This window comes from Orbicella faveolata, unplaced genomic scaffold (genome assembly GCF_042242905.1).
Source record: "Orbicella faveolata isolate gen_17 unplaced genomic scaffold, um_ofav_v1 contig_46, whole genome shotgun sequence".
NCBI classification, from domain to species: Eukaryota; Metazoa; Cnidaria; class Anthozoa; order Scleractinia; family Merulinidae; genus Orbicella; species Orbicella faveolata.
Genome location: NW_028301576.1, coordinates 8,057,484 through 8,070,000, shown reverse-complemented (window position 1 = coordinate 8,070,000; position 12,517 = coordinate 8,057,484). Strand labels below are relative to the sequence as shown.

Genomic DNA, 12,517 nt, shown 5'->3' with positions numbered 1-12,517 from the left:
AACGTCCCACTCCTCTGAAATCAATAAATTTATTCACGCTCTGCCGAAGAGGAACTTACCTCACTAATGAGATCTTCTTGGAATCTTATTTGATGGACAGAGGCAGCAGACAATTGTTCCGATTCTTCTGTAGCAGGCGGTAACTGTGGTAGCTCTACTATTTCCTCTGCGAACTCCGCGGAACATGAAGGTTCGGGAATCTGAGGCTCTAGGTGAGATGTCGACCCCGGTCCGGAATCTTGCACATTGGAATCCGCTTCCGTAGAACCTGCATTTTTGAGATGGGCACCACGGCATTGCCTACAAACCCCTGCGTACAAGAATAAACCTAAAATGAGTTTTGGTAGTATTATGGGTTGTTAGTCTGTAGTAACAGGCTGGATAGATCAAATTGTTTGGAGCCTTTACCGAAAAATAAACAGCTTGCCTACATGTATTTAGGCACTCTAATGTATCCTAGAGGGAGGGATTTTACCGGGCTAGATTCTAAATAGGTTTGTGCCGCCATTCCTAGCCAAAAGAGGGCCAGAGGGCCCCGCCTTTAAAAAAGAATAATATTGCTGAAACCGAAACCTCTGCTTCTGAAAATGAGGCTGTAAATCTGACCCTGTTGTAGGTATTAGTGATTAGTGCCCTAGAAAATACTAGAAGTCCGCGCAGTGTCATAGGCCGGCGTAGGCCATCGCTAAATTTATAAGTAGCGGCAATTCCAGTAAGAATTTTAACAAAAAAACTGACTCACTTTTTCAATGGACTAACCAGGCGCTCATTTTCACGCCCCTTCCTAGAACACTAATTCGTAATTGACACCATGCTCTATATTAGAAGGCCTCGCCCTGAGATTTACCGAAAAAAAAAATCTGTATAGTCATTGCAGCTTTTGAGAGAATTGGCCTACCTCACGCCCCTCATGAGAAAAATTATCGATTAGCAGCAGGAGCCTATGACCATGGGCTCCTGTTAGAAGGTAATCTAGCTAACATACAAAAAAGAAATTAAATATCATACCCTATAACTCAAAACTAATTTCTTACAAGATTTTCCATCCTCCCCCATCCCCCTTCCCCACAAAAAAAGAAAGAAAGAAAAAAATCCTTTCCCACTCTAATATTGCGTCTATTAATAAAACAATTGATTAGACTAGTGAATTAGTCAATCATTCGCCCTGTGTAAGGGAATTCGGATTCCGGAATCCGTGAAATTTTTCTTGTGGAATCTGGAATCTTGGGCTGTGGAATCTGGAGTACTGCTCAAGGAATCCGGAATCCCACTAACGATTGAAATTCGGAAGCCAAGTTCCACTGACAGAAAGGGGAATACAATACCTGGAATCCGAAATCCACTGGGTGGAATCCAGAATCCAAACGGTCTTGATTCCCTTACATGGGGCGAAATCACCAAGAAACCAAAGCATGCGTAATTACCGTATTTACATTCAGTGATCACGCTTACCTGAGCCCACGGGAACCAAAACGTCCCACGTTTCCTTTATCTCTTTCGACATTTTCAAATTCACCCCTCTGGATACTTTACCCTTGCAGCGACCATGCAGAGGATGCTGGCACTTTCTTGAAGGACAATGTTTTACTCCAAGTAAAGCGCGATGCTTTGGGCAAATAACCATATCCTCACCCTCCTCATCAAACAAACCGACACGAGCAAGTATCAGCTCTCTCTCAGAGGCTACACATGATTGTGTTGTTTGTAATTCTCTCAAGTGCGCCCTTACATCACTGAAGCAAGAATTCAAAGGAAAAAACTGCGTACGATCGGGGTATCTAGTTGATACATCACACGAACTAGTACAGTGCACAGCAAAAGAGCAAGAGAACTGCGACATCGTTTTAACGAGAGACCTTTTCACCTCTGCATCGTATGCCTTTGACTGACCGGCGCAGCCGTGAGGAACACTTTGAAATATCATCCATGCACGTGCACGCGTTTTTGCAACCAACAGTCTATTTATAGAAAGCCTGTGAATCTCAACAACCTTTTGATGTATCTGCCCTATTAGGTCTATTACATATCCTAAGCCCCAATTCAACATTAAGTATCGCCAGACCTTTATGCATATACTCCAATTTTAAAAAGAAAAAAAAAAGCAAGTAGATTCGTGCGCATCAATTTGTATTTTTAGGGCGAAAGTTTGTTCTGTTTGTAGTTATTGTGGAAGATCGAATCAAGCTATCAAATTACAAAGATGTATGCGCTTCCCAGGAAGTAATTTCCAGGGATTATCTTACAGCCAACCGCTTTACTCCTTTTTAGGCGTATTAGACAACCAACATTAAGTCGCAAGCAAATCAAGTTATTTTCAATAGAGCGAAGACTTTTTGATAACGTTTTCTGTATCAAGATGCGAATCATGCGATGTCAGGCGTGCAAGTTTCAAGCAAATGTATTGTTCCCTTAGTACACGAACAAAAGCAAATTTCATTATACAGTCATTCTAACGTTTAAATACAGACATTGTAAGCGTTTTGATAGTGTTCTGCGGACACGCGTGTTTGACTTAGCGAAGAGTAAGTCCTGTCACGTAGTTCACTTCTACAATATAGAGGCCATCATTAAGCCGCCGATTGTTATTTTCATGGGCCTTCGAAATCGTTCTATTTCATTAAAGTTTATATTGTGTAAGTGCGTTATAATAAAAAATGAAAAAAAAAAAAAAAAAAAAAATGACGTGGCTACCCTGTGGTGGGCGAATATGTTTTTAAGCGATTAGATAAAAATGGTTCTATTTCATTAAAGTTCATGGTGTGTAATCATTTTATGGCATTTTCTGTCTGTTGCTACTTCATTATTACAGACTAAGCGCGTTATAATGAAAAAAAAAAAAAACATTGAGGGCGGTGGCTACCCTCTGGTAGGCGAATATTTTTTTAAAGCGAATAGATAGAAATTGTTCTATTTCATTAAAGTGTATGGTGTGTAACCATTTTTCGGCATCTTCTGTCTGTTGCTATGTCATTATTACAGAATTAGCGCGTTATAATGAAAAAAACATTGACGGCGGTGGGTACCCTGTGGTGGGCGGATTTTTCTTTTTTAAGCGACTAGATAGAAATGGTTCTATTTCATTAAAGTGTAAGGTGTGTAACCATTTTGTGGCATTTTCTGTCTGTTGCTGCGTCATTATTACAGAATTTGCGCGTTATAATGAATAAAAATTGACGCGGGTACCCTGTGGTGGACGAAGTGTTTGTAGCCCTCCTGTGGAATAGTTCAGTAAGTGCCCAAAGATTTTTTTGTAGATAATGTTAGTATGAAGTTCCACCTTTTAGACGATATGCTTCGTTTTTTGAAGCATGCTCCGCCATTGGAGATATTTTGGCCTAAACTTTGCGTATTTTTACAGTTTTGACTATTAGGTGAGAAGGGGGTCTTGGATGAGACCACTTGTGTAATAGGAATTAGTCGTAGAAGAACGCAACGTAGACAACAGATTGTCTTTGGGTGGGACAACATTCACTTAAAATTTGAAAAGATTTGGTTGAATTCTCATAGCGGTAGAGCTTTATACTTTTGACCATTTTTTTTGGTCATTTTTGGTCATTTTTGTAAAAAAAAGACAAGGGGGTGGTCAACTCCCCCCGGTTTTGACCAAATTTCCTTAAACTTAGACTGAAGTAGTTTTGGGTGGACCCCTTCAAACTGGCCAAGTTTCATCGAAATCGGTGAGATAGCTTGTGCCGCCCCTGCCTGGTCCTATCGTGGATGCACTCTTAAGACGATAGAAAAACACCAGAGAGATAACGATAAACCATAAAGGACCAAGGATATTCCAAAAAGGAAAACGCCACTCTTCTTTACTTTGAAAAGCCTTTCAAATCAGCAGCAATTATTTTTTACTTCATAGGCACTTTAAGGATGGAGAAGATTAGCACAATTACAAACGACGAACTTGTGAAAAAAAAAAAAGAAAGACAAGGCTAAACTTTTGAAGATGCACAAACCGTGACTGACCCATTGAAGACATTCGGAATGTCGCTCATACTATGAAGAGATAAATGTTGATCAGGCTTCCTATTGTAAAGTTGGAGCTGCACTTCGGCGATTCCTGAACCAAGTAATTCACTCTTGCCATCATTTTTCGCCTTAGAAGGAGAACAGTTGCTTCTTTAGTATATGCCCCTTGAGAACAGCAACGCGCAAAGTTCGGTGATCGTGATCTATCGACATTGGTATTGTCTACTTGCAAATTATTGGCAAACTCGCAATCATATCGGCTACACGTACAGGCACCATTTATCAACAAATGCCAAGTCCAAGTTAAGTGGTCCGGTAGCAGCCCTCCAAGGGTCTTAATGGCACCATCATAGAACAAACAACACTAATATTGCCCCTAGCTTGCAATAACAGCTTCTGACAACCAAAAGAATTACAAGCTTTGGAGAGCCGGTACACTTCTGAAGATAAGTGCATGTGTCTAACTATAGCAACCTATATCAGTATCTCAGATGTAGTAAATTTAACCAGTGTGTAGTCACGTGTTTTGAAGGTAAGGTGTGAGGTGGAGAACAGCAGAACGAAAGCCTGATACTCAGGTTAGTCATGTGTGTGGGGGATCTTCTATTCATTTTCCCCCTAAGTCGCTGGTATGGTTCCATTCATTTGACTTATACATGTTTTATGATATTATTCCTATGGCCAGCTGAATCGGTTTAAAAAAATTGTATTAAAAATTGTTTTCACGATTTCACCAATTTCACAGGGGAAACAATTTTGCATAACTAAAACATCGTTTTGTTCCAGCGGTTTGCTGTTGGAATTGCAATATAAAACAGCAATATTGGAGTCCCTCCGGGGTGTCTAACTGCCTCTTTTGACAGGCTGCAGTTGAAAAATAAGTCTGTCACCGATATTCTTTAAAAGTCTTCCTACAGTAAACGAGGACGGAATTTGTCGACTTACCTCCGTCTGTTTGGTTTCCGATACAGACTTGTCTTTGAACCTGACGATCATTTTCATGACATATTCCAAGAGAAGGAACAAGTAGATTCCACTAACAATGACCAAACCTATCCACAAACAAGAAGCATGGCTGCGTGAACTCGCGGGCTTTCAATATCGCACATGTGGAGTTATCTTTAGGGGACTGCCATATTGCGATTGTCTCTGTTGTCATGCAATTTCGTTATTGCTTGTTATGAATAATTCTACTTGTGTTTATTTTTGTCTGCTGAGTGTAATGAATGTTGTTATGGTACTAGAAAACAATAAAAATAATATATTACCATATAGGAGTAGGTTCCTACAAATGCCAAAGGTTGAAATTAAAGAACTTTTCAACTACTTTGAAGGCCAAGTTTTAGATAATTGAAAAACCGCTTTTGGAATGGTTTGCATAAGCAATTTTATAATTATTTAATATTATTTCTCAGCTTTTCCATCAAAGTACTGTAATTTTCAACTTGAAAATTGCTTAAGGAAAAGCATTGCTAAAATCAAGCCCTAGTCCTCAAATTCAAGTACTTTCAAGGCCTTGAATTGTTTTATTTTTAAATTCAAGCATCTTCAAGGACTTTCAAGGCTTTTACAAACCCTGAGTAGGTAATGTATTTGCCTTAAATTGCAAGGAGAAGGCAGTTTTTTATCTATTATTGGTGTTGAGTCATAGTTTGTTGTTAAATGTTGACCCAAGGGGAGTTGTCAGAAATCAGTAGATTAAAGCAATAGTACTGTTCAATAGTTCATAATTATTGTTTTTAATAGAAAAATCCCTGAAACCACTGCAACATTATATAGCTAGAGTGAGTGCTCTTGGCAGAGCATAAATTTTGGGAATTATGTATAACAAAACCGTAACAAAACGATGGAAATGTCTCAATATTTGGTATCAATGCTGTGTTGTTTTCCTGTGTACTGACCGGAACTGAACGACAAATAAGTCTAACGGAGGAACCATTCACAAGTTATAACATGAGTTTCAATGTTCTTTGTTCAGTTTCTTGGATGATCTGTTCTTGTTTATAGTTTGATTAACATTTTTGCAGTTACAGAATGTAAGCCACGTAAAACAAAAGTACACCTATACTGGTATATATTATCATTGTCGCCAAGGGAAATGTTCATGTTGGCGGTGATTTGTCTCTTCATTCGATCTTGTTCTTTTGTAGGATGACAGATAGGACTGTGAAATTGTCGTCATATTCGACCGCAAAGTTGTCAATGAAGAGTAATTTCTCGGCTAGAGCACTCTCGTCAAAATGAAGAACATCTTCGTTTATCAGTTCTTTAAGAAGTTCATCGTTCATTTTTAATGTCAGTGAATCTTGCTTGTCATTTAAAACTTCAGTGGTAGCCGATAGACCAAGCACAACTCACATTGAACTTTCTGGTTTCACAGGCATGACTCTTAAAACGGGTATTATTTTGAACTTTATCAATTTTAACCCCTTTCAACTCAAATATATCATTGTTATGTATACTCTGAAAATAATGTACTAATTAAGCTATTCAGTGATGATACGTCAAGCAGCACACATGTACCTTGAGGATGGCTTCTACCATAAATATCCCTTGCACGAGAAACAAATATTTTCAAGCCCATATTGCCATTACAATAGATAGCCACTGCAGTACAGCCTATTGTCAAGAAAAAATTGTTGAAATTTTCGGATATAAGTGATTGAAAGGCTCTATCTAAGGAGGTACAGTACTGATATCCTTCTATTGTAGCTTCTTGATGAATAGTACCAGTGTAGGTTTCACTGTATTGAAGTTCATAGTCAGTCTCGAACACATTTAAAAGTGAAAGTGAAGAATGATCATCGCAGCACTCCTCACGGGAAGATATGAACTCAACTAATTGACCTCGCTCCCAATGTGTGGCTTCATAGCTCAGTTGGTAGAGCATCGCACCGGTATCGCGGAGGTCACGGGTTCGAATCCCGTTGAAGCCCTGATTTTTTCAGGCTTCTTCTTTCCAATTGCTTAAATTGGAAAATTAACTGCGATGATCATTCTTCACTTTCATCTACAACCGCAGTTCATATATGAATTATTTCATATAAACTTCACAACATTTAAAAGTGTGGGTAATTCGGCCTGCATTAAAAATGATTGTCTGGTTAACTGAGACAAACTTGAATACAACTGATTTTCAATATTCATTATTGACACCAGATCATTAGCAGAATTGATTCCTTGTTTGCTATTGTAAATCAAAGAGCATGAACTCATTGCAACACCGTCATTGTTGTCCTAACTTTGTCCAAATACCAACTCATTAGCTTGGCTCTATGGTGCCGTTATTGTTTTGCTGGGGTCAGTGTACATTGGAGTAGGACCAGGGTTTTTCTCTGTATCTGAACTCAGTTAAAATTTACAATAGTTTGATACGTGTATCTGACTCTTACAAAGACACATGGGTCTATTACAAGAAAACATTGATAAATACCGACTTGCTCTATACTTCAATTAAATTATCCTTTGATGTACCCTCACAGAACAATTCAACAAATACTTCTTCTCATGTTGTGCAACTTTATTTGATCTTACCCTCTTCCTATAAAGTTTACAAACATTCTTTGTAACTCTTCTAACCTTCACATAACGACGTAGCCAAGAGGACTTCGATATGCTTAGACGAATACGCTCATAAACAAATTCCTTTAGTCTCCTGCCCTTTCTTCTGAGACGTTTCAGAGTAGCTTCTGGTATTCTACTGGGTTCTCGATCACGTCTAAATACACGGTTGTGTTTACATGTAAACATAATATGAGATAGCTCGTTTGATGTGGCTGGTTTCGCTTGATATTTCTCGATAGAAGGTTCACTCGTAAAGGATCGCTCGTAAATTGATCTCTCGTAAAGTTCGCGGACCGACCCGTTCCCAAAACGCTCCACAAGTTTTAGGGCCTGATTACATGGCGAATTTCAGCCCGGGCTGAAATTTCAGCCTGGTTAGCCGGGCTGAAATCTCAGCCCGGCTTCTGAAACAAATCAAATTGAAATCAAATTGGCGATTACATGGAGAAGGATTCAGCCCGGGCCGCAATTCAGCCCGGACTGAAAATCCTAGCCCGGTTTGAAAAACCGGGCTAAAGTCTGAAAAAATCCCATGTAATCGAAACGGAATTTCAGCCCGGGCTGAAATGCAGGAAATAAGATGGCTGCCGCTACGAAGTAGAAGCGATCTCAGTGGAATAAAGGCGATAAAATAGAGAATCTCTTTAATTTCAAAGCTTAGATGGAATATAAGAACATCGAGACAAGGTTGAACAGCACGAGGCTGTCAGGGAAGCCATGAACTCGGCAAGCTTGAGGACATATTTTCTTTCTATAAAAGTACTTCTTTCTGGCTGAGAGACAGGTTTCGTTTCAGTTCCATCATCATTGTAGGGTGTTACTATCCCAAAAAGTTAAAAATTGAGCGCCAACAAAAGGTCAAACTACGAGAGAAGCAATGCGCCTATTTTCACGATTCGTGTTCTCGGCGCCATTTTGATTCTCTGGAGACTTTTCGCACACAGTTTCATATTTGGCGCCGAGGCTAATATTTCAGCCCGGGCTGAAATTCATTATGTAATCGCAACAAAATTTCAGCCCCCCTAGCCGGACTGAAATTTCAGCCCGGGCTGGAATTCGCCATGAAATCAGGCCCTGTGGGTCTACCGCGAACGGTGTGTGACTTTGTATGTACATTGAGCGCAATAGCCATCGAATTTCTCTCGCTTTCATCAAGCGAGGAATTTTCCACGAAGGCGGCCGTTGCTTTAAACCATGCTCTCTAGGGTTCATTCTAAGCATGCGCGTACACTTCACGCATGCGCTGTAGTTGAACTGAGTTTTGTGACTGAACGCAAAAAAAAAAAAAAGAAAAAATGGAGCTGAATTTACACCTCGGGCGTTTCCTTCGGAAAGCCCGAGTAATTAGCACGACCACGTATCTGATATGCTTGCCAAACGAGAGAGCAGTAATTAGATTCACTGTGGCGATGTTCTGCTACACCGTAAAAGGATGCAGCATCAAAGCACAGTCTTGTCAAAGTATTTTGCAAAGCAGGCATGTAGGCTAGAACTGAATTTCTTCCAACACAGACACTGTAAAATGTATGCAAAATATAACGAATGAGACAATAGGACTCTTTTTCCTTTTGTTTATGGCATGCACCAAAAGCCGTATTAGAAGGTTTTCCTTTTATTTTGCACTAAGAGAATGGAAAGTTTTAAAATTTCTTTCACAGATTGGGCACTTGAAACGCTGCTATGTCTGACTCAGTGCTTTAATCATTGAAAATTTGCATGCAATACTGCTAAGACCCAGTATTACTTTTTAAGCAATGACATCATTGTCATCACTTATAGCTGGCAAGCAGCATTCCTCTGGAGAAATGATGTTGCGCTTATGTCGTGCTGATGTCGTGCTCTATTTATCCCTCAGAGGAAGCGAAATGCACTCTGGGAGCTACTGAATAAGACACACCAAAAATTCACCATCTTTGGTTTCGCGGAGTGGGAAACTTGTCCTTTGCGGCCGACATTTGCAGTTTGTAGGATCCGCGGAGTGCGATTAACTTAAGCTTCTTCTCATGTGCCTTGACAAATTCGTTGACTCGCTCAACGTTGGTTTGCGTGAATTTCTTGAGAATGAACAGGTCATGCTGTTCAAAACCTTATCAAAGTAAACACCATGCAAGCATTATACTTCCGGTTGCATTGCAGAATGCAATTTGAACTGGATGCCCTGATCTGACCCATGTTGTATATATACAGTGAGATATTGATCAAAGACCTCAAAATTAATTTTTGTGAGTTACACCTGTTTATACCGGTTTCCTTTTTGTCTGTTGTTGAGATCACTTTGTGTGTACATGTATATACTAAAAACTTGTTAATCTCAGTAAATAACAGCCACTGTTCACCTCAATTTCAAAGAATAATTACTAAATATTGCATAACTTCCACACTAAAATATTATGATCTAAAAATTTTTAAGAAGTCAGATCCCAACCAAATTGTTTACCAAACTATAATTTTTCTGTCTTCAAACATTTACTTTTATTTATTACTGGGGAATCCTGAAATACTTGTTCCATGCATTCGGTACCTTAATGATGTGAATATTATTTAGTCTGTCTGATTTTAAATCTTTTTATGAAAGGGAACACATCATTTAGTAGCCTCTCCAAAGAAGATGGCATTCATTTCATCCATGAAAAACAAAAAAAATTCTTCAAGTTGATGTACATGGCCATGTCACACTTTCTTCAGCCAGAGAATCAAGCCATTCAAAGAGAGGAGGAGAGCGGTGAAAATCTGAGGTCTAACTGTAAAAAAAAGAGGAAAAATGTAAAATTAGATTAAGCCATACTTTGGCTTCACCCTTTGAATACTTATAACACTGCAACAAGAAATGTCATTAACTTAGTATCTTCCCTGTTTATACATTATACAATACTGTGTAGAGCATTGAAGACTATGCAACTTCTTTCAAGCATCTGAAGGAGACCCCTAATCTCATTGTGAATACTTCAGTCATTTTGCTAGCTTTGAGTACCTGGGAAATTTAAATCATGTAGTACAACATAACAATGAAGTACAACAAAAGGATTACTACTACTTGAAGTTCCACTCTGACAATAAAAAATAAATAAATAAAAACAGTTAATTAACCTCATCGTCATGTAGTACAACATAACAATGAAGTACAACAAAAGGATTATTACTACTTGAAGTTTCACTCTGACAATAAAAAATAAATAAATAAAAACAGTTAATTAACCTCAACGTCATCAGACTGTACTTAAACCTCAAAAAAGTCTGCCTTCAGGTCAATTTTTTTTTTTTTTCAAGATAACTTTTAAAAACTCTTTCAAAACCATGCAATTAGTCCATTCAATAAAAACAGTTAGTCCATTCAACAACAACAAAACAAAAAAAACTTAGTGGACATATGTCATATCAGATTCTTGCATCACTGCAAGAACGTTTCAATTTTAGACAACACAAGCCAGAGGATATAAAGATATATTATGTGTCACCTTGAATAGTATGCTGATATCCAGACTGAACATAAGTTGGCTACGCTTTTAAAACATTCATTGCACGTACGGAAGTTTTAATTTGTATCTGTAATTGGACTACATGCTGTCCAATTTGGAAATAATTGGATGAAAAAAATTCCAAGGACAGCCAAAATTGGATGAGGCCACACACCAAGTCCAATTTGGCTGACAGAGGAATTTTTTGAATCCAGTTATTTCCAAATTGGACAAGCATGTAGTCCTGTTACTTATTAATTATGTAGTTCCTGAGGTAATACAGCTTTGCAAGGGAAACTACAGTAACTGTCTCTGAAGAAAAACAGACTGGGTCCTCGATATTCCGAAACTTGGGAAAGCTTTGAAAATATCCGGTGAGCTTCAGAGATCACTGGAGATTGCCACAAGTCTTTGGAAATCCTGTGAAGTGTTCAGGTGATCTTCGGAAATCTTTGGAAGTGTTCGGGCGATCTTCGGAAGTACTCAAGTGATCTTTGGAAATCTTTGGAGATGTTCGGATGCTATTCGGAAATCTTCGGAAGTGTTTGGGTGATCTTCGGAAGTCTTTGGAATTGTTTGGGTGATCTTCGGAAATCTTCGGAATTGTTCGGGGGATCTTCGGAAATCTTTGGAAGGTTTTGTGTAGCTTTCGATAATGTTCGGAAGGTTAATAGCTTAATTTCATTGGCTGAGACAAACTGTCCTATTTTTTCCCAAATTGGATAGTTTCTACGTTTTTACTTTTACTTTTTTCTACGTTTTTACTCAAAGTCCTTATTAAAAATTGTCCAAATTAAATCCCAAATTGGACAGTTTCCAGAAATTAAAGGATAATAGCTGTGCTGACAATACTGGATTAACTGACTGCTATATAATTAGTATTCAGAATTCTTAAATGTACAAAATCTGACAAAATTAAGCTCCTTTACAGTACACTGTCAACGGTTTTCGTCACTTATTCATATGGACATGGCGGACAAAAACTTAACGGGTCTCTTCCCAGATGCAAGTCAAGATATGACGGGTAATTCAAATGACAGCGAACAAAATCTTCAACTTTTTAAAATTTAGACTCATCGAGCCAAAACGTTCCGTTCCTGAAGCCACACACGAATTACATGTAGAAAATGGTGCCACTTGCAAAAATCAACCATTTACGGAAGGAAAGGAAGGAAAACTTGGCTTACCTTTCAATTATGCTGTGTTCATTGTGTTAAGTCATCTGTACACCAATATCTGCAGCAGAAGAGTATTGTAAATAAACAAAGCACGTGCTTCCGCTTGAATGAACACGACACCAACGGACAAAAGAAATCATAACACAAAGAATAACACTCGAAGAAAGCGACAAAACCAGGCCAACAAACATACTTACTTTGACTTAATCCGCATTCTCTACGAGAGGTAGAAGTTCCAGCTGGGGAAAAATCCACAATAGTCCTGACTGTTCGATGCTCCCGCTTGCAAAATGTTCAGACATTTTCAAAGCTGGTTTGCACCGGCAAATTGTCAGCGGAAACCGGTTGAGC

The 12,517-nt window shown here is 38.7% G+C and overlaps 1 long non-coding RNA gene across 1 annotated transcript; it reads right to left on the bottom strand.

The window, feature by feature from the left end:
* Positions 1-9,980: 9,980 nt before the first annotated feature.
* Positions 9,981-12,496, bottom strand: LOC149098223 (uncharacterized). The gene is made up of 3 exons (XR_016203459.1): positions 12,364-12,496; positions 12,176-12,224; positions 9,981-10,274 (listed from the first exon to the last, which is right to left on the bottom strand). It is a non-coding gene; the product is annotated as an uncharacterized LOC149098223 (long non-coding RNA).
* Between the last annotated feature and the right edge of the window lie 21 nt (positions 12,497-12,517).